The sequence below is a fragment of the Maylandia zebra genome, linkage group LG23, assembly GCF_041146795.1.
Source record: "Maylandia zebra isolate NMK-2024a linkage group LG23, Mzebra_GT3a, whole genome shotgun sequence".
NCBI classification, from domain to species: domain Eukaryota; kingdom Metazoa; phylum Chordata; class Actinopteri; order Cichliformes; family Cichlidae; genus Maylandia; species Maylandia zebra.
Genome location: NC_135188.1, coordinates 32,971,110 through 32,993,866, shown reverse-complemented (window position 1 = coordinate 32,993,866; position 22,757 = coordinate 32,971,110). Strand labels below are relative to the sequence as shown.

The window sequence follows — 22,757 nt, the reverse complement described above, 5'->3', positions numbered from 1 at the left end:
CCAAAATAAAGCTGTGGGAGAATTGGGGAGTGATGGGAGAGTCATCTGTAACTGCTGTTATGGTTGTAAATCTAACTTTGCTTGCATCTGAACTGCGTGAACACAGAGGTCATCCCACATATGGTCCACCCGTTAAAGGGGGACAGAGGGCCTCAGGATCAAGAAAACCTGGACCTTGCAACCCTGGAGTGCATGTTGTAAGTGATCTCTTTCAGAGATCAAAAGGGGGAATTATTAAATTATTCTGTTATTATATGTTACCTTATATATGTAATCAAAGTAGTTGAATTAGAATACTGCTGTAGATCACATTATACCCTTTAATATAGAGTGTGTGAGCTGTATGTAGTGTAGTTCTCATTATACTTTTGAGTTAACAGAACATATTCACATATTAGTCCATTGGATAAATGTGCATCACTCTGTATCCTTGATCTGCTGGGAATGTGTTACACTGTTTTCTTGACATGCTTAAGTGTTGAATCATGAAGAGAAGGTTGTAAGCAGGAGACTCTGTGTCTAAAGACAGGGGAGATAGATAGACCACATTCCACACCCCCACCTTACAGAAAGCAGAGAAACAACTGCCGAGGTCATAACTTAGGCGCTGTAACAGAGAAAAATGTGATGTTTTGGCTTTTACGACTAGCTGGGGGCCACTAGAGACTATAAAAAGCTGAGCAACCCGTCACCATTTTGAGACATGCTGTCGAACCTCTGCAGGCATCTCTCCCGTCCGGACGTTGTAATGCTCTAACTGTTGAATTGTATGGAAATAAATGATTGTTGATTGAGCATTGATACACCGAGTATTGTCCCTCCTTCAGCCCAAAGATTCAAAGAACTGCGTGTTTTCAACAAGCGATTAGAGCATGCTGTAGGTATTACAGGTACTGCACTCCAGTGGTTTGTATCATATCTATCTAATAGACTCCAATTTGTTCATGTAAATGGAGAGTCCTCTTCACACACTGAGGTTAATTATGGAGTTCCACAGGGTTCAGTGCTAGGACCAATTCTGTTTACATTATATAGGCAGTATCATTAGAAGACATAGCATACATTTTCAGTGCTATGCAGATGACACCCAGCTCTATCTGTCCATGAAGCCAGATAACAGACACCAATTAGTTAAACTGCAGGAATGTCTTAAAGACATAAAGACCTGGATGGCCGCTACCTTTCTGCTTCTTAATTCAGATAAAACTGAGGTTATTGTACTCGGCCCTGAAAAGCCTAGAAATATGGTATCTAACCAGATTCTTACTCTGGATGGCATTACCTTGGCCTCCAGTAACGCTGTGAGGAACCTTGGAGTCATTTTTGACCAGGACATGTCCTTCAATGCACATATTAAACAAATATGTAAGACTGCGTTCTTCCATTTGCGCAACATCTCTAAAATTAGAAATATCCTGTCTCAGAGTGACGCTGAAAAACTAGTTCATGCATTTATTACTTCCAGGCTGGACTACTGTAATTCATTATTATCAGGATGTCCAAAAAACTCACTGAAAAGCCTTCAGCTAATCCAAAATGCTGCAGCAAGAGTACTGACAGGGACTAGAAAGAGAGAACATATTTCTCCTGTTTTGGCTTCCCTTCATTGGCTTCCTGTTAAATCCAGAATTGAATTCAAAATCCTGCTTCTCACATACAAGGTCTTAAATAATCAGGCCCCATCTTATCTTAATGACCTTGTAGTACCATATCACCCTATTAGAGCACTTCGCTCTCGCTCTGCAGGCCTACTTGTTGTTCCTAGAGTATTTAAAAGTAGAATGGGAGGCAGAGCCTTCAGTTTTCAGGCCCCTCTTCTGTGGAACCAGCTTCCAGTTTGGATTCAGGAGACAGACACTATCTCTACTTTCAAGATTAGGCTTAAAACTTTCCTTTTTGCTAAAGCATATAGTTAGGGCTGGACCAGGTGACCCTGAATCCTCCCTTAGTTATGCTGCAATAGACGTAGGCTGCCGGGGGATTCCCATGATGCATTGAGCTTTTCCTTTCCAGTCACCTTTCTCGCTCACTATGTATTAACAGACCTCTCTGCATTGAATCATATCTGTTATTAACCTCTGTCTCTCTTCCACAGCATGTCTTTTATCCTGTCTTCCTTCTCTCACCCCAACCGGTCGCAGCAGATGGCCCCGTCCCTCCCTGAGCCTGGTTCTGCCGGAGGTTTCTTCCTGTTAAAAGGGAGTTTTTCCTTCCCACTCTTGCCAAAGTGCTTGCTCATAGGGGGTCATATGATTGTTGGGTTTTTCTCTGTATCTATGAAGCGCCTTGAGGCGACTTATGTTGTGATTTGGCGCTATATAAATAAAATTGAATTGAATTGAATTATTATTATTATTATTAGTTATTTTTGCCTTAACATGCAAAACGCGAACAGTTCTCTACTGCCAGGGGCACAGTGCATAATCGGAAATTATGGACTATGTAATACAACATACATTATAGCATAGAAAATGTTATATGGGATTATACAGACTCAGTATATACTGTACAAGTACATAGACAAACTAAATTAGCTGAGGCTGACATGAAAAAAGGTTATGAAATACGTTACAGTGCGACAAATTTTAGAGTAGACTGTTTCTCCGCACTGTACTCTGACAAGAATTACAGCAGTCAATACGCAATAATATGGAAATGTAATTTTTACCATTCAGTGACCAGGCCTGCATTGCAGCGTGCATTAAATCACCAATTAAAGCACCCATAGTCAGTTTTAAGAGCGTAGCGATCATCTTTCCATTGGTTTAATTAGGCTAATTAATTGCTATTTGAAACATTGCTCATTGTAATTACATTTAATCAAGGGGTGACCTATTAGATGGCGAGAATCATAATGGTTGTGAAGAAGACCTTTCTCCTGGTTACTTAAGCTTGACTGACTCTTGATGAAAAGAAGAGCTGGTATTTTAATTCATATTGTTGATGTAGTTAGACCAGACTAAAATAAAACAAACAAAGACCTACTTCTGAAAAAAAAATCAAAGGAATAGTTCATTATTGCAAAGGCACATTTTTGCAGTCTTTCACAGTCAAAATACGTCTGTGCAAAAATTCATTCACTGAAAATTGGACGTATATCAGAAAACATCAGCTTACATCAGTTTTCATTTATAATGCCCCATCTTTAGACCACTTGAATTACCTAAAACGGAGGGAAGTTCCTTCCATTTAAAGGGGTCATTACTATTTTGTGTTAGATAGTGGATGAACTAAGCTGCACCAAGGCCCAGTATAAGAAGTTGGGGTTAATTTGGTACTCTAATAGAGCCTAAGAAAAAATATGGAGTCGAAAACATAAATAAGATTCCTTTAAAAGATCACAGACCATCATTCTTCTGAGGGAATTTAACCACCCTCTCTGAACATTATGCACCTGATGAGACAGGCAAAACAAAACTGAACATGACGCACACAGGACAAATGACTATCAGAATAAAGCAGGAAACAAACAGAGGCCAGTCACAGGAAAACATGGAAAACACACAGACTCAGACTGACTGAATACAGGGAACGGGAGACAAGACTAGCAAGACAGAATGAGGACAGAGAAACAGAGAAACCAGACAGACAAAAAAAGAACAAAAACTAGACACACCAATGAAGTCGGTGTCAGAAATACACAAATCCATGATGTTGTAAATAAATGTTTTAAGTCATTTCTAATTTTTAATGACTAGTCTCATTTTTGTCCAGAGTGGATGCCCATGAAAACGTTTCCCAGTCCAGACTTCCAGTTTGATACAACACAATAACCAAATATCCCAACTGGGAAGTGTTAAACTTAAAACTTTCAAACAATCTCTTATTTTCATTAGGATGGAAATAATTACGACAAAGAATCTTTCAGACATCAGCCAAATCCACATTTTATACCCAATGATAGCAGACCTCCATATAACATGAGAGAGGAGATTGCTGTGATGAAAATCACTGCAAAATGGTATCGGCAAACCACAAAGTACAAGACCCAGAACCACTGGCTTCACCTGCAGTTGAAGTACTGCAGAGGAAATTTACAAAAAGCCATTCAAGAGCTTCAAGAACAGCTGGGAGAGGCTCGTAGGAGCAGACCCGAGTCTAACACTGAGGAGAACTTCACCCCTGAGGTGACTGAAGCTTCTGTTGAATACAGCAAGACAGCTAACACCACTGCAGAGCTGAGTCTGGAGACCTCAACACAAACAGCAGAAGCTCCACACACAGACTCCACAGAGCTGAAAACAACTAAGAAGCAGCATGAAGAGATCGAACAATTCTCAAAACTCAAAAACATCAGGAAGAGGAAGCTGCAAAACGCAAAGAACAAGAAGAGAGAATCCGCTGTGAGATCGCAGAGCTCAAAGCCAAACTCTGCGCCACTGAGGCCCTGCGTGAAAAAAGGATTTGAAGACACAGAACTTGAAACAAGAGCTGGAAAAGACCAAAGCTTCCTACCTGGAAATCGTAGAGAAGCAAAAATAGGAGAACGCAAACATCACAGAGAAACAGACGTAGAAAAGATCGTACTGCGGGAGACTTTGCAGTCTCTGCAAGAGACAAGGAAAAAACAAGAAACAGAGGCCAGCATTACTGAATTAGAAAATCCTCAGGACCAAAATAAGACAGGACAGGAGCCAATAGCAGAGAAACAAGCAAAAGTGGGGAAGCAAAGAAAAAGAAAAAACCCAAAAAGAAAATGAAGCGCATTGACAAAATGAAGTTTTTCCTCCCCACTGTCACCCAAGTGCTTGCACACAGCTTGTTTTTTTTCTTTTATTCAGTTCAGTTCAATTCATTCAAAAAAATTGGAATTGTGAAGATTGAATTTTGTCTGATTTAAAAAGTATTTAAAATGTCAAATTACCACAACGCAACAGCAGAAATAGTTTTTTGCTCTGTGGATAGTTTCCGCTATATCTGTGCTGTTGATGCCTTTGGGGGCATTTTTTATCAGTTAACCTGTTTTGGTTTTATCTCTACTAGCAAGCCCCCGGGCTCCACGCGGGAGACGGGGAACAAACAAACATATTTACACACCTGTAACCATGACATTCCTTATGAAACAGAAAACTGGACACGTGACAGCAGTGCGAGAACTTTTGTCACTCACATCACTCATACTTCAGTACAGGAAGATGTAGTTCACTGTCAGCTTTTACAGCCACGAGTGAAGGATCTGCTATCTGTTTAAAGTCAACACAGCTACAGTGCACATTTGTATCATCCCCTGTGTTGTGAATTTTATGAGCCATGTATCTGCTGATACATATGAGAAAGCAGCTTGCAGTGATGTATCTTCCTACTGCCATGCGGGCACGACAAACAGACAAGAAAAAGATATATAACTGTAACAAGACACTGCATTTTTTAAATTATTTATATAAGAGCGTATAAGAAACATTTAGGATTAGATAATGCAAGATATAGATACCTCTGCATTTTACACAGTCACATAGAAGTGAAATCACAGTTCATTCTGATGAGTAAGTGAGAAGAGCAGCAGACACTCAATATCTCTCAGTACAACCAGTCCAATAGCTTCTCGTAAGGACAGGATCAGGTCTCACAGTGGAGGGAGCAACTGTGGATATAAATCCAGCACACACACTGTTTGAGAAATACACACATATATCCAAGGCTAAAGATTTTGGCAGGAATGGGAATGGCATGAATAAAGATTTTCTGTTGTGCATGCTGAGGAATTATTTGTAGTCTCTTGTTTAATTACAAAGCTTCTCATTCATATGTCTCTCTTTACACTGTATTCTCAATTTCCTAAATATCATCTGTTGTTTTTCATCTCCAGTTCTCACTGTTTCTATAATACCCAGATGGTGTTATTATGTCATGATAGCAGGTGTTTCATTAAGACTTGTAGTGCTGATACTAAGGATTGAGAAATTTACAGACAGGGACATTTTGATGACCCGGGCTACGCATCGAATGGTACCTCTGAGACAACGCATGATGATGTCTTTTAATTCAGCCTCAATTGGTATCTGGACAGAGTCAGGTCATCACAATCACACACTCCAGCAATCAACATTTGTATACATGCAATAGTGTCGTAATGTGTCGAAAGCCTACATTAGCCACACAGATATGGGAAATGTAGATACAATTACAGTGCCTTGTGACGTTGAATATCTGAACACAGTGTTACCCACCACCACTGCTGTAACTGATCACTATGGCCGTTCACAGAAACAACATCAATGTAGCTTTTTTTCTGCTTCAGGGTAGATTATGTTCAAGATCTAAGAAACCACTGATTACTGATCAAACACTTCTCTGGAAATTAGTGTTACAGTCTATCAAAGATCCCAGTTTGTGGATAGTAAGAGGGCATATAGCTGAGCATGAGTGACATCCATCCATCCATTCTCTTCTGGCTATCCCAGCTGTCGGTCGCAGCCGGTCGCCAGTCTGTCGCAGGGCGCATTTCTTTCATATAGTAATTCTACAACAGCAAAGCCATGTCCTTGCTGACCAGAGCCTCCTCAGTTCAAATTCTGTTTTCCTGTTCTTTAATCTCCTCCACTGTGAACAAGAGTTTTGCAGTCACAAGAATAACGCTACTGTCTTAACAATACAGCCAAAGAATTCATTAAATAAATGGATTAGTGTTATACTTTTTTAATACTACTTTTTAATATTTCAATACTTTTTAAATACTTTTTAAATTGTACAATTCATCCATGTAGTGGTGGGGATTTTTAAAACTTGGATTTGTACTGCTCATATATATACAAAAAAGTCCCACTCCCTGGAGGTGGCATGTGTGCTCCTTAAACTCAACCTCGATTAGAGGCCGTGGACTCTGAGGGTTCTGCACAATATCTTAACTGTTCCTAGGACTGCACTCTTGTTACACAGACCTCTGATGTTGTATTGTCTTATGTTCCTGCTCAGGTGGTTGATGTAATGTCTAAGAGGAGTTTCCATGTTGTGGTGAGAGAGGTAATTGCGGTTGGAAAGATCCGTCATGATTACAATTGTTATTCCTTTAGGAATAGAATAGAAGAATAGAATCAAACTTTATTAATGCCTTGGGGAGGTACCCTTAGGGAAATTATGATTAGAGCAAACACCAGTTCATGTTAAATCCAAAAAAAGACAAAAATAGGTACAGTAGATGTAGGTCATGTTTGGTGATGGTGCTGTTCATCTCTTCATTCCAGAGACTGGTTAGATGTCTGCCTTTGTGATGTTGACTGGTTCATGCTCTTCATCTCACTCTCCTAGATGTTTTTCCAGCTTTCCCCAGTTTCAGCTATCTCCTTCTGCTTTTATTCACTTGTAAACCATGGATGGTTCTTCAGAGAACACATTTATTGCCTTGGCTTCTGCCTCTCTGATATTTCTCTTTAGCCCAGTAGCCAGAGCTCTGAGTCTTTGCTTAGCAGTTTCTTGAGCCTCAGTTATGGACATCTCGTTGTACCTCTTTTCCTGTTTCTTATGACGTATTTCTGCACCTGAGTTAGCCTCCAGCATTCTTCCCCATGGGGGTTTTCCTCTGTTGCAGTAGCATATACGAGCTCATTGGTTTCAGTGAGTGAAACTGGCAGTGGGGATATTGCATAGGGCAGTATTCACATCTGCAAGCGTCTCCTCAAATGCTCTTGGTTGGGTGGCTCCTGTCAGCTGGACCACAATTTTCATCCTTAGTCTAGATGCTGGGCATCATGCAGTTCTGGCCTAGCCCGGGAACCCTTAACGGATACATAGAAAAAAAAAATAGGACTTACCGAGTTGATAAAGAACGTTGTGCCACCACTCAGTGTGATTGCTCTTATTAAGTATAGTGAAGACAGATAACAGGACACAGGGTAAGTTGATGTTGCTTCATAGTACAGGCTCCATGGTACAGGATGTGGTTCACCTGTGAAATATTAAAATATCAATTAGGAAAAAGACTGACACAGATCACCCAGTGGTGCTTAAGACCTCTGCATGTCACATTGATGAAAACTGCATAATTTTGTTTCTCTGTGGTTCCCAGTTTCTCAGAGCTGTCTAAGTAATGTTTTAACTGAAAATGTTCACTGCTGTTATTTCCAGTGTTTGCGTTTGATGTTATTAATCGGCATTAAAGCATTGTTCAGTTCATTATGTATCTTTACATTTACTGTTACCTGTTTTTCAGGATTTTCCACTCTTAACTAAAGATGAAATGTTTATGTTAAACAAATCTATGTGATTTGTACAAAGCAGCGTGGGAGAGAAAATGCGATGTTTGCTGTTTAATGTCATATGTATGTTGTATTATTTTACTGTTGGTCAAGGCAGCAACAGCTAAGCCTCAGATACAGACCTTTAAGTCTTAAAGCCAAAAAGCCAAAAAACACGAGCAAAAATAAGTTTATGTTTACAAAGAATAACAGGACTAAAGACAATTTAACGAGAGCGCCTTATTTTCACTACAACAGTCAATAAAATGTCTCTCTTAGTTTAAAAACTTGCCCAAGCTCAAACTCATGGCTGCGCCTTTTAAACCCGCTCTTAATTAGGTAGAAGTTGCCTAGCAACACAGCAGAAATTGTGAATGTGATAAGAAAAAATGTATGATGTTTAAAAGATCAAAACAAGCCATATGTTTAAAGGAAGAACTCATAATGCTTCAGTTCAGGGAAAGTCAGAACCGAGACATTAGTAAGATTTCAATGTCATCTTTCCATTTTATCTGACTCAAGCAGGATAGCATAAAAACTTTCAAGCTGAATTTTATTAAACTTGTTGGTAACGTGTAAAATTAAAGGTCCTAAGTGAAACATCAGATGAAGGATCTCTTAAATCTCTTGAACCCCCCCCCCCCCCAAAAAATATGCTATTAGTCAATCAAGTCTTAAAAATGATTAAACTAAACTAATATTGATAATACCACCTAATTTCATGAAATTTGGAGGAGCTATTGCTGCTATTAGACTGGCAGGGGCAGTGTGAAACATGCTGCTTCCCCAGTTTGTTAGTGATTCAGACATCGGCCACTTTATGTGTGAGATTTGACCCTACAATGAATGGAACCTAATGCAGGTTAGTCAGTTGACTATTTTTTGATAGTTACCTTAATATTTGGGTAATTATGGTCTATGGGGACACACCCACCACTTTTTAATCATATCACATAATTATCAAAATATAGTTTATAAACTGTGAGTCTGTGTTTGGATCCCATTTTAATGTCTTAGAGGCTTCCTCTCCTTCACCATTTGCAGTTTTTCCCTCTTATGTTTTCACTGTTTAGGACATTTTCCAAAACAGTCATATCTTTTAGTGAGGTGAGCAACTGAAGGGGCAAAGACATGAGATTGTTCTATTAAAATAGTCATATTCAGTTCATATTTTAATAGGGAAATGAAAAAGAGTGCATGTTAAAAGGGGCTGAAATGGCATTCAGTTTATTGGCCTTTGGCAAATTATTATTACATTTAAAATTCTTTATTTAAAAATGAAATCTCATTGAGATGGGGATTGCTTTGTGAACAGAAAACATACAATCTGAGACTAGACAGACATAAAACAAAACACAAATACATACTGCAGGTATATTGCAAATATAACCTTTAAAATATTCTGATTAAAAAAGAGAGAATGTAGTTTCTATTTTTCATTCAGTTCATTTTATTTGTATAAAGCAGTTTTTTTTAACCTAGTTTGGCTAAGTTCAGCGTTATTAAGAGGTGCAACTTGTGCTAAAATGTCCTGTGACCTGACATTGTAAGTACTATATTTAAATGTACCAAGGGAGAAGAGGAAATTGGGCATTCTTTGAAGTAAAACTTTATAAATAAGAATTGTGCACGTTTTTGTTTGATAAGACAAAAAAGATCAAACCTTTTCGTCTAGGATCAAATGGTGAGTGAGAAGTATTTGGACAAGAAAAACATAGTAGTTTACCAGATGTTTTCAGGTCTCGAAAGCTATTAATTCATATGAAATAAAACATGAAGGCAGAGTTTTACTGATGGCTAAGGTCAGTTTTTTTTTCTGTTCTGTACTGTAGGTTTAAGGACAGAGAAATAAAGGGTCAAATTCTTAAAACTTCTACCTAACTGATAGGTCAACTAAAATAGACAGAAGAAGACATCTCTCACATAGAGGCCAGAATTTCCATCACTGTGCCCTGATTTCACTGTTCCATCAAGTTTTCAATATAAATGGAGACTGGCTTAAGCTCGCCTGCCGTGTCAGATGGTGCACACAGGGACAACAGGACGAGATGTAGACTGTGATTAACACTTCTGATATCCACCATCATTTCTCAGTTCAGATGGCTTTTTTCTTCTATCCTTCTTGGCCTTTAGATGTAAGATAAGATGAAACTTTAATGATCGCCCTGGAACGGGGTCAATGGAGCCACAAACAGTAACAAGACAGAGCGAAGAAATAGAATACAAAGGCGAGAGCAGGCCATATAAATACATGCAGACAGCGAGTATGAAATAAACTAGAAAAAAATACTCATATAGGCGATAAATGGGTGGAAGTACACAAAATGTAAACAGCATTACTATAATGTATTGAACAAAATTACGTATACAAACATGAAAATGTAGTTCGTTTAAAAACAACAGTAATAAAGCAGTCACTGAAATGACAGCTCTACAAATGTTGTTCTTTAAAATGTCTATAGGGATGATTTAGTTTGAAGTATTCATGAGCTGACAGAGTTTTCCTCAGAACTGCAGGCAGGATGTATCATTGACTGCTAACTCCTCTATTTTTCATCAAAGACTCATCACCAAAGGTTGAACTGGAGACCTCTAGGTATGATATTCGAAAGGAAAAAACACACAAAAAAACAACTCTAGCTGCCGTCTGGGATGTCTTGCATGTTACACCTTCACACAGGCGCTTAAACATGAATGTGAAGGCAACAATCAAAACAAACTGAAAAGGTTTTCACACTGTGAAGCGAGGAGAGGCTGGTGGAGAGGGTAAGGCATGTATAGTAACTTACAGTATTCGACTAATATAAATATACGTATATGCTATGTGAAAAAGGCAGTGAATGCTGGTGTTGTGAAAACAGCGGGAAGTTAGTTATTGTTGTTTGGACCGACAATTTACCTCACTGTAGAACTGCCCTTGAAAACCATTAGGGTATTTGACATAAAAAGTTTTACTGATGGTATAAGGTCAAACAGAAAGAGAGTAGTGACACCTCGTGACACCTCGTAAAAAACATTTTTAGATACTTTTCATGGGGGAAAATAAGCAAAAATGGCCACAATCACAGAACTTGAAAAAGTTGATATCTTGGCTGCCATGTGTAAAAGTTCTTCATCATTTTATATTAACTAAAAGGATACCCTTGCTTTGCCTGTGAATTGTTTGTGATTGAGCAATGAGCTTATTTTCTGCCTTGATCTGTAACAAATGTGAAAAAAGCTGAGGAGTCATTTATTTCCCCACAGGAGTACTCACCAGGACCCAAATTCAGGTCAAACTGAGTACTGTGTTCAGCGGCACTGGCTAATCACCACATTAGAGCATCTGATTTGCTTTTCAGTGTTTTTGCAAAATGCAAAGCTGAGCTCAAAGTACCACAAAATGACAGACATGGAATAGCTGTTTCTCACTGTGGCAAAACCACTGGAATCCTTAAATGGAGTTTAAAGATCGTTCTGACCTTTGAACTCTTGAAAATGCTTTTCCCCTCAAGCAGGAGCACGCTGCGTGACTGCTGTTAAGAGTTCATAATGTACAGAAGCTGCTGGGATAAAATCTAATTTGGACATTTGTCCCAGACTCTGCACTGCAGCTGCATAATGAATCCAATAAACACAATACACAACTGCCAGGCACTGATGTTAATGGGAACTCCAGAAGTGCTCTAGAAAAGGTGGAGGTCTAGCAGTGTACATTCAGTGGGACTTGTGGTGTAATTGCATTGTACAGTAGATGTTAATGCAGCCGGTCAGTGTAGTTAGGCTGATGGCAGCTAGAGGGCGAGACCGGTGTGTTTCTGTAGAGAATGTTATGTTATGTGGGGCAGAGCAAGAACAAGAAAATAAAGTGTGGTTATGAATCGTACAGTGGACCCGCGTATAATTGAATAACACGACATGGTGTCAGAAGTCCTGTACTGATCCATATAACCTCGACTGAACGAACCTGTGTCTGGCGGAGCTCGACACAGGTTTGGAGTGGTCCAAATGGATACGGAGGTTCGAGAGATTCCGTCTCGCCAGTAATTTGAACGTCAGCTCGGAGGAAAACCAAGTCAACACGTTGATTTACTGCATGGGAGATGAGGCGGACGATGTGCTTCGCGGTCTGAGTTTAACAGCGGAGCAAAGGACAACGTACGAGGGGGTACGTGATGGTTTCCAGGCTTTTTTCATTGTGAAGAAAAATGTGATCTATGAGCGCGCCAAATTCAATATGCGCCGACAGGGAGACAATGAGACAGTGGATGCTTTTGTGACAGCACTGTATGCGCTAGCAGAACATTGCAACTATGGAGTGCTACACGATGAGCTGATACGTGATAGGCTCGTTGTCGGTCTCACGGACAAACGACTGTCAGAACGCATGCAGCTTGACCCAGATTTGACTTTGCAGAGGGCTATCAACATGGCGAGGCAAAGTGAAGAGGTAAAGCGACAACAATCCTCCTTGCGAGGTGACTCTAGAGGTGAGGCTAGCGATGCTAAGTCAGTAGATAGAGTGCATAAAATCAGTCGTAAGCCTGTTAGAACCAAACTGCTCCAGACTGATAGTCGTCAAGCTAAAACACGTGGATTCCGAGAAGACGGCAGAAAAGGGCCAACCTGTCAGAAATGTGGTGGCGCTCCATCCCATTCAAAGCAGGATTGTCCAGCGAATGAAGTGAAATGCCATGCATGTGGAAAAAAAAGGACATTACAGGCGTGTATGCAGGGCACCAAAAACAGTGCATGAGGTTGAAGAGGATGAACATGGTTTGTTCCTGGGCAGTGTTAAGTGTGAGGGTGAGCCGTGGACTGTCGACTTAAGCATAAACAACAAAAACGTGTCATTTAAAATTGATACAGGAGCCGATGTGACAGTCCTACCCCTTAAGGTGTTTAAGGAGCTCTACAGACACAACCACCTCCCCAGTCTCCACAAATCAACCAAGGCTCTGCTGGGTCCCGGGAGGAGTCGTTTGGATGTCGTTGGTGTCAGTGAGCTTGCACTGAGGAAGGGAGACAAAGAAATACTTGAGGATGTCTTTGTCATCAGACACCTGCACACTGCTTTGCTGGGGAGACCTTCTGTCATGGCTACTGAACGGACCCACGCGCAGACAGTTCTTTCAAGGAAACAAAAGGGGATTTATTTACAATAGGGATCACCTTAGTGCAAAATATATGTACAGTGAGTTGGGAGGGGGTCCAGGGCTCCAGGGAGAGAAGGGGGGGGGAATCCACACACACGCTTCCTCTTCCACTCAGTCACCGCCACCGCTCCTCCGCACACACGCACTCCTCTTCAGCCGCACTCGCTCCAACACTCCACACACTGCCCCACTTGGACAGGTCCGGTGATTCGGTCCAGAATCTACAGACAGAAGGTCAAAGGTTAGTGCCACAACATAAAACACGTGTAAGCGATTCTTCTTTGAATATGCCGCGAGCACGAACTCAGGTGGTTCGACGTTCCAGCGGTGAGCTGCTCTGTGCCACTGCCTTAAATAGCAGCTGGGGAAATCAGCCAGATCAGCCGCAGGTGGACACCATCCACAGGGGTGCGTGGGCCAAGAGTGAGAGCCCGTAATGAGCTCCACCCAGGCAGAGAGGAGGAGGAGAGACAAAAAACTAAAACTAACAACAACAAAACCTGTAGCCAGCGTGGGCCAACCAGAGAGACACGGGGACCGTGACACCTGCTATTAGCAAGCTAACTATAGAGACGCTTAAAAAGTGCTACCCAAAGCTGTGCAGTGGTCTCGGTGAAGTACGTCAGCCGTACGACATCAAACTGAAACCTGGAGCTCAACCTTTTTCCTTGAAGACGCCACGGAGAATCCCGTTGCCTCTGATGGACAAAGTTAAGCAGGAGCTGGCCCGTATGGAAGAACTAGGGGTGATCAGCAGGATTGAGGAGCCAACTGATTGGTGCTCAGGCATGGTGGTGGTACCGAAGAAGACAGAAGATGTACGCATATGTGTCGACCTTACACACCTCAATGAGTCTGTGTGTCGAGAGAAGTACATACTGCCATCGGTGGAGGAAACATTGGGCAGATTGGCTGGTGCCAGCATATTCAGCAAGCTGGACGCTAACATGGGGTTTTGGCAGATACCTCTGACGGAAAACTCAGCCAAATACACCACTTTCATCACACCGTTTGGGCGCGATTACTTCAAGAGACTGCCCTTCGGGATTGCTTCAGCACCGGAGCATTTCCAGAACAGGATGGTCACAGAGGTCACAGATGGTATGGAAGGGGTGGTTTGCCACATGGACGACGTGCTGGTCTGGGGCAGAACGCAGGAGGAGCATGACTCTCGCCTACACGCTGTGCTGGGCAGGATCCAAAAAGCTGGCATCACCCTGAACATTAACAAGTGCGACATCGCGAAACAGCAGGTGACGTTTTTAGGGCATGTTCTCTCAGCCAGCGGTATCAGCCCTGACCCAAGCAAGACCCAGGCTGTGAGGGAGATGAAGGAGCCACAAAGTGTGAGTGAGTTAAGGAGCTTTCTGGGAATGGTTAACCAGCTTGGAAAGTTTATCCCACAGCTCGCAGAGAAGGACAAACCTCTAAGAGACTTACTGTCTAAGAAAAACTGCTGGAGATGGGACATTGACCAGGCTAGAGCATTTCAGAACCTGAAAGATGTGCTCACATCACCGCCAGTGTTGGCCATGTATGACCCAAGCCGTGACTGCAAGGTGTCAGCGGACGCATCATCGTATGGCTTAGGGGGTGTGCTGCTTCAAAGATGGGACGAGGAGTGGAGACCCGTTGCCTACGCGTCACGCTCCCTCACTGCAACAGAACAGAGATACGCTCAGGTTGAAAAGGAGGCTTTAGGTCTGACCTGGGCTTGTGAGCGGTTCCGCAACTTTCTTATTGGCAAACACTTTCAAATGGAGACAGACCATAAGCCGCTGCTAAGTCTGCTGGGGGCACAAACTCTGGATGCGCTCCCTCCCAGAATTCAACGCTTTAGGATGCGCCTCATGCGATATTCCTACTCGATTTCGCATGTACCAGGCAAACACCTGTGGACAGCTGACACGCTCTCACGATCTCCAGTGAAAGCAAAAGAAACACTTCAAGACAAGGAGTTGTTGGAGAGCACAAATATTTACGTGGACATGTTGATGGACAATCTGCCAGCTAGCAACAATTTCTTGGAGCAGCTGAGAGAAGAGCTGAAGAGGGACAGCGTATGTGCTCGCGTGATGCAGCTGTGTGAGGAAGGATGGCCCACACATTTCAACAGCGAACCAGCGCTAAGACTGTACTGGGCAGAACGGGCGTTCCTCACCGTACATGATGGTCTGCTAATCAAAGGGGACAGGTTGGTTATACCTGCAACTATGAGAAATGATGTGCTCACCAGACTGCACGAAGGTCACCAGGGTCACGACAGTCGGTTTGGTGGCCAGGGCTAAGCCAGCAGATAAATGAGCTTGTCCTTAACTGTCGGACATGTTGCCAAGTGAGAGAAAACCACACAGAACCGCTGATGCCATCACAGTATCCGGGGCGGCCGTGGCAAAAGCTAGGAGCCGATCTGTTTATGCTGAGAGGGAAAACCTACCTTCTTGTCGTGGATTATGCCTCAAGATTTGTTGAGATTGCCCCTCTCACACCTTCAAGATCAGAGGACGCGATCCTTCATCTCAAAGGGATTTTTGCACGACATGGGATCCCCGAGCAGCTGGTAACAGATAATGGGCCACAGTTTTCAGGGGCAGCTTTTGAGACATTTGCAAAAGTGTATGGCTTCTGTCACATTACAAGCAGCCCGAAATATCCCCAAAGCAATGGCGAAGCCAAACGAGCAGTTAAGACTGTCAAGAATCTATTGCGGAAAGCTGTTGATCCACACTTGGCTCTGCTCGCTTACAGAGCCACCCCACTGCAGAATGGCTATAGTCCAGCCCAACTCTTGATGGGGAGACGGCTTCGCACCACAGTGCCAATACTGCCATCTCTGCTAGACGCCGCACTTCCTGATAGTGTGGCTGTCACCCGGAGGGAAAAGGAGAGGAGGACTAAAGAGGCACAGTCATATAACCTTCGTCATCGCGCACGCAGCCTCGACAGGCTCACTCCAGGCCAAGAAGTGTGGATAACAGACCAGAGAGCCAGCGGCACCGTTATTGGCAGCCACTCCACACCACGATCATATCTCGTGGAGGGACCTCGTGGGACAATTAGGCGGAATCGTCGGCATCTTGTTCCCATGAAACACTCTCCAGACCAAACTGAGAGCAATAATGGGGAGCCAGAATCTGCAGAAGCCGGGGAGCAGTGCTCCACGGACATGCCAGAGACAGTTTCTCCAGAGCTTCCATCTACACCCAGAACCAGATCCGGAAGAGTGGTTGTGAGACCAACCAGATTGGACTTATAACGGATAAGATGGAAAGGACTGTTTTATACAAGAATACCCCTCTTTCGTAGTATTGTTTGCACAATATGGGTAAAAGTGTAAAAGCTAAAAGGTTGTCATTTTCAAATATGCATGTTCAGAAGTTGGGAAATGCAGGGGGTGTGACAAGTTAGCATGTAAGAATTTGTGTTACTTAACGGGTTAATTAGAGTTAAGATTTTCATTATATAGTATTCCTTACAGGTAAGCGCAGGACCAGACCTTCCAGCCACAGAGGCAGAATAACCCTCTAAGGTCTGGTGAGTCAATGGTAGTCTACCCATTGATTCTAGAAAGGGGAGATGTGGTGTAATTGCATTGTACAGTAGATGTTAATGCAGCCGGTCAGTGTAGTTAGGCTGATGGCAGCTAGAGGGCGAGACCGGTGTGTTTCTGTAGAGAATGTTATGTTATGTGGGGCAGAGCAAGAACAAGAAAATAAAGTGTGGTTATGAATCGTACAGTGGACCCGCGTATAATTGAATAACACGACAGGACTTAATGTCTACTGACCAAACTGAGCATCTGAAAAGTTGCTGCTTTTGGTGTGACACGTCACTGACTTTGTGCAGATACAGAACAAGGCTATTATACAAACTGAGAGAGCTTGATGATTTGTGTTTGTCATAACCAACAATTTTCCCTGAATTCAACTTTGATCAGCTGTACAGCAACAAAGATGAATCACAGATTTATTAAGTTTCACAAGCAGATTGATGCAAATTGTGTCTTATTTTTATTCATGTATTTAAATCAGAGTTGGAATCACTGCGGGTGCCAATAATTCCAAACATCCTCTGGTTCTGCCTTCTAAATATGAGGATTCAATACTTTGTTTCTTTTCTTTTTTGTTTCTTTTTGACATTTAAAAAAAATGTTTTCTGATATTTCATTAATTACAAATAATTACTAATTATTCTTAAGTAAGAATTATCATTGTCGTAACCCTGTTCTAAATAGTTGTGCTAACATATCTGAAATTCAGCACCCATGAGTCTTTCTGATGGTACACATCACTGCCGTGCAATATGGAGTGCTATTATATAGTACTGTGGAAAGATTTTGAGCCATCCCTCATCTTTTTTATATTTTGCTTCCAAAGAACCAGAATCTCTTGTATTTTTTTATTGGTCTTGAGCTAGCATTTCTCAGGATTTCTGAAGGTCTTTTAAAGTTTTTCTTTGTCTTTTGCTGATTTTCACTCATTTTCAGTCCAGTCCTTGTACCTGATCAACATTACTTAAGGTGTGTGAGATTATCTTGACAAAGAACAGAATAAAAGGCAGCCAGAGTCCAAAGAAGAGCTTTGGATTGTCCATCAAGAAACCTGGAGAACTACTGCTAAAAGCTAAAGGCTTAAGAGAGTGCAGACTGTGTTGAAGAATAAAGGTAGTCATGTCAAATATTGACTTTAAAGCTCTGGACTGACTTTGCACAGCACTCTGTGTCCTAAATTATAATGTGGTTTTTAATTGTGTGTTTTTCTTTTTGTAAATTGTGGCTTGCAAATGACTTGCTATTTGCAAGTCATTTGCAAGAATTATTGCATCAAAGGTGTTCATTACTTACCCTTAGATAACTTATGCAACATGCAAAAGGGTCTTAAAAACAAATAAACACTGTAAATATACTGTAATAAACTTTGTATATTTAAAAAAAAACAAAAAGGAATACTTGATTCAAATTACACATTTCTCATTAAAAAAAAACTTTGCAAAAGTGAACCATGTCCATTTTAAAAGTATAAGACTGATTTTGGCCTGTTAATGTTATGGTGATCTGTTATTCTTTACATGCATAAAACAATCCGGGCCTCCCTCTGGACCCCCCAGAATCAGCTGTTTTGTACAATACCTTTACTATACTTTATGAAGCTTTGTGAAATTTTACCGTCCATACTATAATGTTAAGGTTTAATCTCTGGCTCATTCAGAGAGCCTAACTCTGGATATTAAAGTGACCCTGGGCAAGATACTAAACCACACGCATCCATTGGTCAGTGAATGTGCATACATTAGATAAATAAAAATGCTTGTAGTTAAAGGACTTTGAGTGACTAGACAGACTAGAAAAGTGATATTTCACATGGTAGTCAGTGTTTACCTTTGAGCCCCACTCCTTACTCCTAGTTTAGTGTATATCCTGTGATGGGTCCTGAGGCCCTAAAGTGCTGTTTATTTTCAGGTCTTCACATTCAATTCACTTAAACCTGAACTGTAGTTGCAGTGGGAAAAATAAAAATAATAAAAAGTAGCAGATCAGTCCTGTGTGAATCTCTCTTTGATTCAAGAGTTGTGGAGTTTGAGTAAGAAAACATTAAATAAAAAACAAGCAAGCTGATAAAGACTGATTTTTTGTGCATTTGCAAAAAGAATCTATATGTCTTGAAAATGCATTTCTTTTAAAATGCATATATGTACTTTAACACCCTCGTATTGTAGATAACAAGTACACACAATTTTTGCAGGGAAATGTGTGCAGACATAAATATGTTCGCCTTATCACCGACTGCAGGCAGAGGAGTCTTCGCACAGTGACAAAGTGCACAATGCCTGCATTGCGTTGCCCATTCTTCCTATCACCATTGTCATCTGAACGTTATTTATAGATAGAGGTGGCATACATTCAAGATAACATGTCCAGCGGTGTGAAGTCATTCATTCATAAAAGATATCAGCTATTGTTAATCAAAGTAAAGTACCGTGTTCACTCTGTTCTATTTATTCAAGCACTTTTTCCTGATTCCAAAGGACATGCAAGAATAGCATTCATTGAACAGGAGCCATGTGCATATGTCTTCCTTTTTAATCCAAATATGTTTATAATAAAGCAGCTTAGCACACAAGAGCACTCAAGTATGCAAACGTGAGCACACACCTGCCTGCACAGAGGCCACAGAAAGAGCTGGAACCGAATATTTCCACTGCTAAAAAAAGGAACGGATGATGATGATGATGATGATGATGATGATGCGGCCGCACTGGTAATTATGGTTTCTAATGTGGGACCAATTATCAACAACCATAAAGCTTTACTGCTGCCAGCGTGCAATTAGATTTAATTAGATGTTGGAAATTTGACTGTCAGAAAGAAGACCTAAAGAATAAGTGCTTTTCTCCCAAATGTTGTCTGTTCTTTGAAATGTTAAACTTATGCTGATTGATCAGTGAAATAGTCCAAGCAATAAAGCCGGAAGTTTAATGTCATACAAGTACAAATTTAGGCATACGGTATATTTTTGTGGGGTTTTGAGACCAAAGTGTAAAGGCTAATTTGGATGTGAGTGCCACAGGATATTATATCAATAAACATGTGTATGGCTTTACTTTCTCCAGCCATTGATTCTTATGATATTTTCTTCATTTCACAAAAACCTGACTTTAAAAAAAAAAAAGGTCAAACATGGTGAAATGAGAACATAACTTTATTAGGAACACCTGGCTCATTAAATGATAACCCAAATCTGCTCTATGGCTAGAGATGAGATTACTGTGTAGGCCATCCTAGTACAGAGACAAGTGCAACAATCATTTTTATGATTTGAGCTTTATCCTGTTGGAAGCAGCCATCAGAAGATGGGTACACTGTGATCATACAAGCTGTGGAATTTAATGCTCGATTTAATGCTGTTATGTAATATTCTGACCCTACCATCTGAATGTCCCAACATAAATCAAGACTCATTAGACTGAACGATGTTTTTACAATGTTTTGTTGCCCAATGTTTGTGAGCTGGTCCAAATTGTAGACTTGGGGTCCGTTCTTCGTACCTCGCTTACTACATCCAAGATCAAATGACACATCCAAGATCAAAGCATCGCGCTAACTTTGAGCTCGCTATTCCGGTTCTCCGAACACACCTGTTCTTGACGATTAGTATACCTGGATGAAGTAATGTGAGATCACTGGGTGGCTTAAAAGGGGCTACGCATCGATAGTAGAAACATTGATCGGCAAACCTTTGATTGGTCGGCGAAAATGTCGAAGGAGCGCGCTCGGTATTTTTCGGCAGCAGAGCAAGAACTCTTGAGTGAGGGATTTCAGGAGTTTCAGAGTTTAATTAAAACGCAAGGGAACGCTGCAAAAGCAAGGAGAGAGGGCTGGCAGAAAGTTGCTGACAAATTAAACTCGTAAGTAATTTAATAATAATAATAATAATAGATTGGATTTATATAGCGCTTTTCAAGGCACCCAAAGCGCTTTACAATACCACTCTTCATTCACTCTCACATTCATACACTGGTGGAAGCAGCTACGGTTGTAGCCACAGCTGCCCTGGGGCAGACTGACAGAAGCCAGGCTGCCATATCGCGCCATCGGCCCCTCTGGCCAACACCAGTAGGCGGTAGGGTAAATTTATTATATTACACTATATTATATTATATTATATTATATTACATTATATCCTCTTTCACATTAGAGCCACGACAGGACCCACTAGAACATGGGAACAAGTGAAAGTGCAATATAAGAATATTCTACAGAATGGTAATATTTATCACTTATATTGCTTTTAGTCTCTTGGAAAAGAACCCCTGAAATAATCTGTTTGTTTGTTTATAACAGCAACCAAGAAAAGGGCAGCGCAAAAAAAGACAGGTGGTGGTCCTGCACCCCCTCGTCAACAAGTTGGTTAAGTAAATAATACCCTCACCGGAAAATCGATATCTCTCAATGAGCACACTGTCGCGCTGAGCTAAAGGATCCTGTCTGTCCCGCAATATACGCTGAATTCTGAGGACTCTCCTTATCAATCTTGCACCTTCCGCAATGGGTTGGTCGCGTATACGGACAGGACATGGCTGCGACAGGCTTCCCAAATCCACCTTCGCTTTTATAGCCGTGGTCTCTCATCTTGATTACACGAAGTAATTTACAATTACTACTCTAAAATATGAATTACATCTGTAATAATCAAATACATGTAATAGAATGATTAATAGTACATTTCCCTTTTTTTAGGAAATGACCTGTATGTATCTGTATGGAATCAATGAAAGGTTCAAGTACTGCATTAACTTTAGTTACATTGATAATATTTATTTATGGTAAAACAGTGGTAAAATATCGCTGTTGCTTTCGTATAAATGAAGCGGACATACCTGAGTGGCCGCGATCTAATCCTGTTTACATAAAGTAAGCCTGCTCCCGAGCAGGTTTACGCTTACGGATCTGTTGCTATGACAGCAAGTCCCGGATGAGCTTTGGAGAACCGAACGATCCAAGATCACGCGAAATCGTCAACAATCAAATCCAGCTAACTTACTTAGCGAGGTAGGAAGAATGGACTCCAGGTTTCCTGTTCTTAGCTGACTTGGTTGGCACTCCTGTGGTCTTCTGCTACAGGAGCCCATCTCCTTAAAGGTTTGTGTTGGGAATTTAGAGATGTTCTCTGCATGCCATGGTTATAATGAGTAGTTCTTTGAGTTACTGTTGCCTTTGTATGGGTTTTAAGCAGTCTGGCTATTCTCCCAGGAAAAATCACAGTAGATCAGCAGTTTATGAAATACTCAGATCAGCCCATCTGGCACCCACAAAGATACCACATTCCAAGTCACTTAAATCATCTTTCTGCTCAGTTCTGATGTTTAGTTTGAGACTTACCAGGTTGTTTTGACCATATCCACATGTGCTGAGTTGCTGCCATGTGATTTGGTATTTGTGTTAACGAGGGAAGTATGGTAGGTACTGGGGTTTGGTTAATTGGTGATTCTAAATTGGCCACAGGTGTGAATGTGAGTGCAAATGGTTGTCTGTCTCTATATGTTAGACAGACTGGCAACCTGTCCTGTCCTGGTCCTGAGCCATGTGAGACATGAGGTCAGAGCTCACTTTTGACTGTCCACTTAGTGAGAGCTGTGAATTCTGCTTTATTGCTGCTACTGCAGCAGTGATGAAGTGGGACGTAAAGCAGTTAAACTCTCTGCAGTCACTCAATACCACTCATATTTCTACAAGGATTTCTTCATATTCATACAACTAAGTACATTACAGAGTCTTTAATAGTCAGAAACGTTATGTTGGCTTGAAATACAATATCTCCCTCTTCTGTTACTGCAGCTTGAGGTGGTTCCACAGAAAAGGAGTCTGAAAGATGAAGGTTCTGCCTTCAGTAAGCCTGTAGTCTGAGAGCAAAGTGCTCTGTTGAGGTGGTACTATGAGGTCTTTAAGATACAA

The 22,757-nt window shown here is 41.3% G+C and overlaps 1 protein-coding gene across 3 annotated transcripts in view; it reads right to left on the bottom strand.

The window, feature by feature from the left end:
* LOC101478566 (beta-1,3-galactosyltransferase 1) overlaps positions 1-22,757 on the bottom strand; it is a 214,066-nt gene that overhangs the window by 56,671 nt on the left and 134,638 nt on the right. Inside the window, exons 3-5 of one of the 3 annotated variants that reach the window (XM_004570407.2) lie at positions 7,749-7,882; positions 5,432-5,581; positions 4,456-4,547 (exon numbers count right to left, since the gene is read on the bottom strand). The gene's annotated coding sequence lies outside the window, so the exon portion shown is untranslated. The remainder of the gene's footprint in view (positions 1-4,455; positions 4,548-5,431; positions 5,582-7,748; positions 7,883-22,757) is intronic. The other 2 variants (XM_004570408.2, XM_004570409.2) reach the window with 2 other exon arrangements.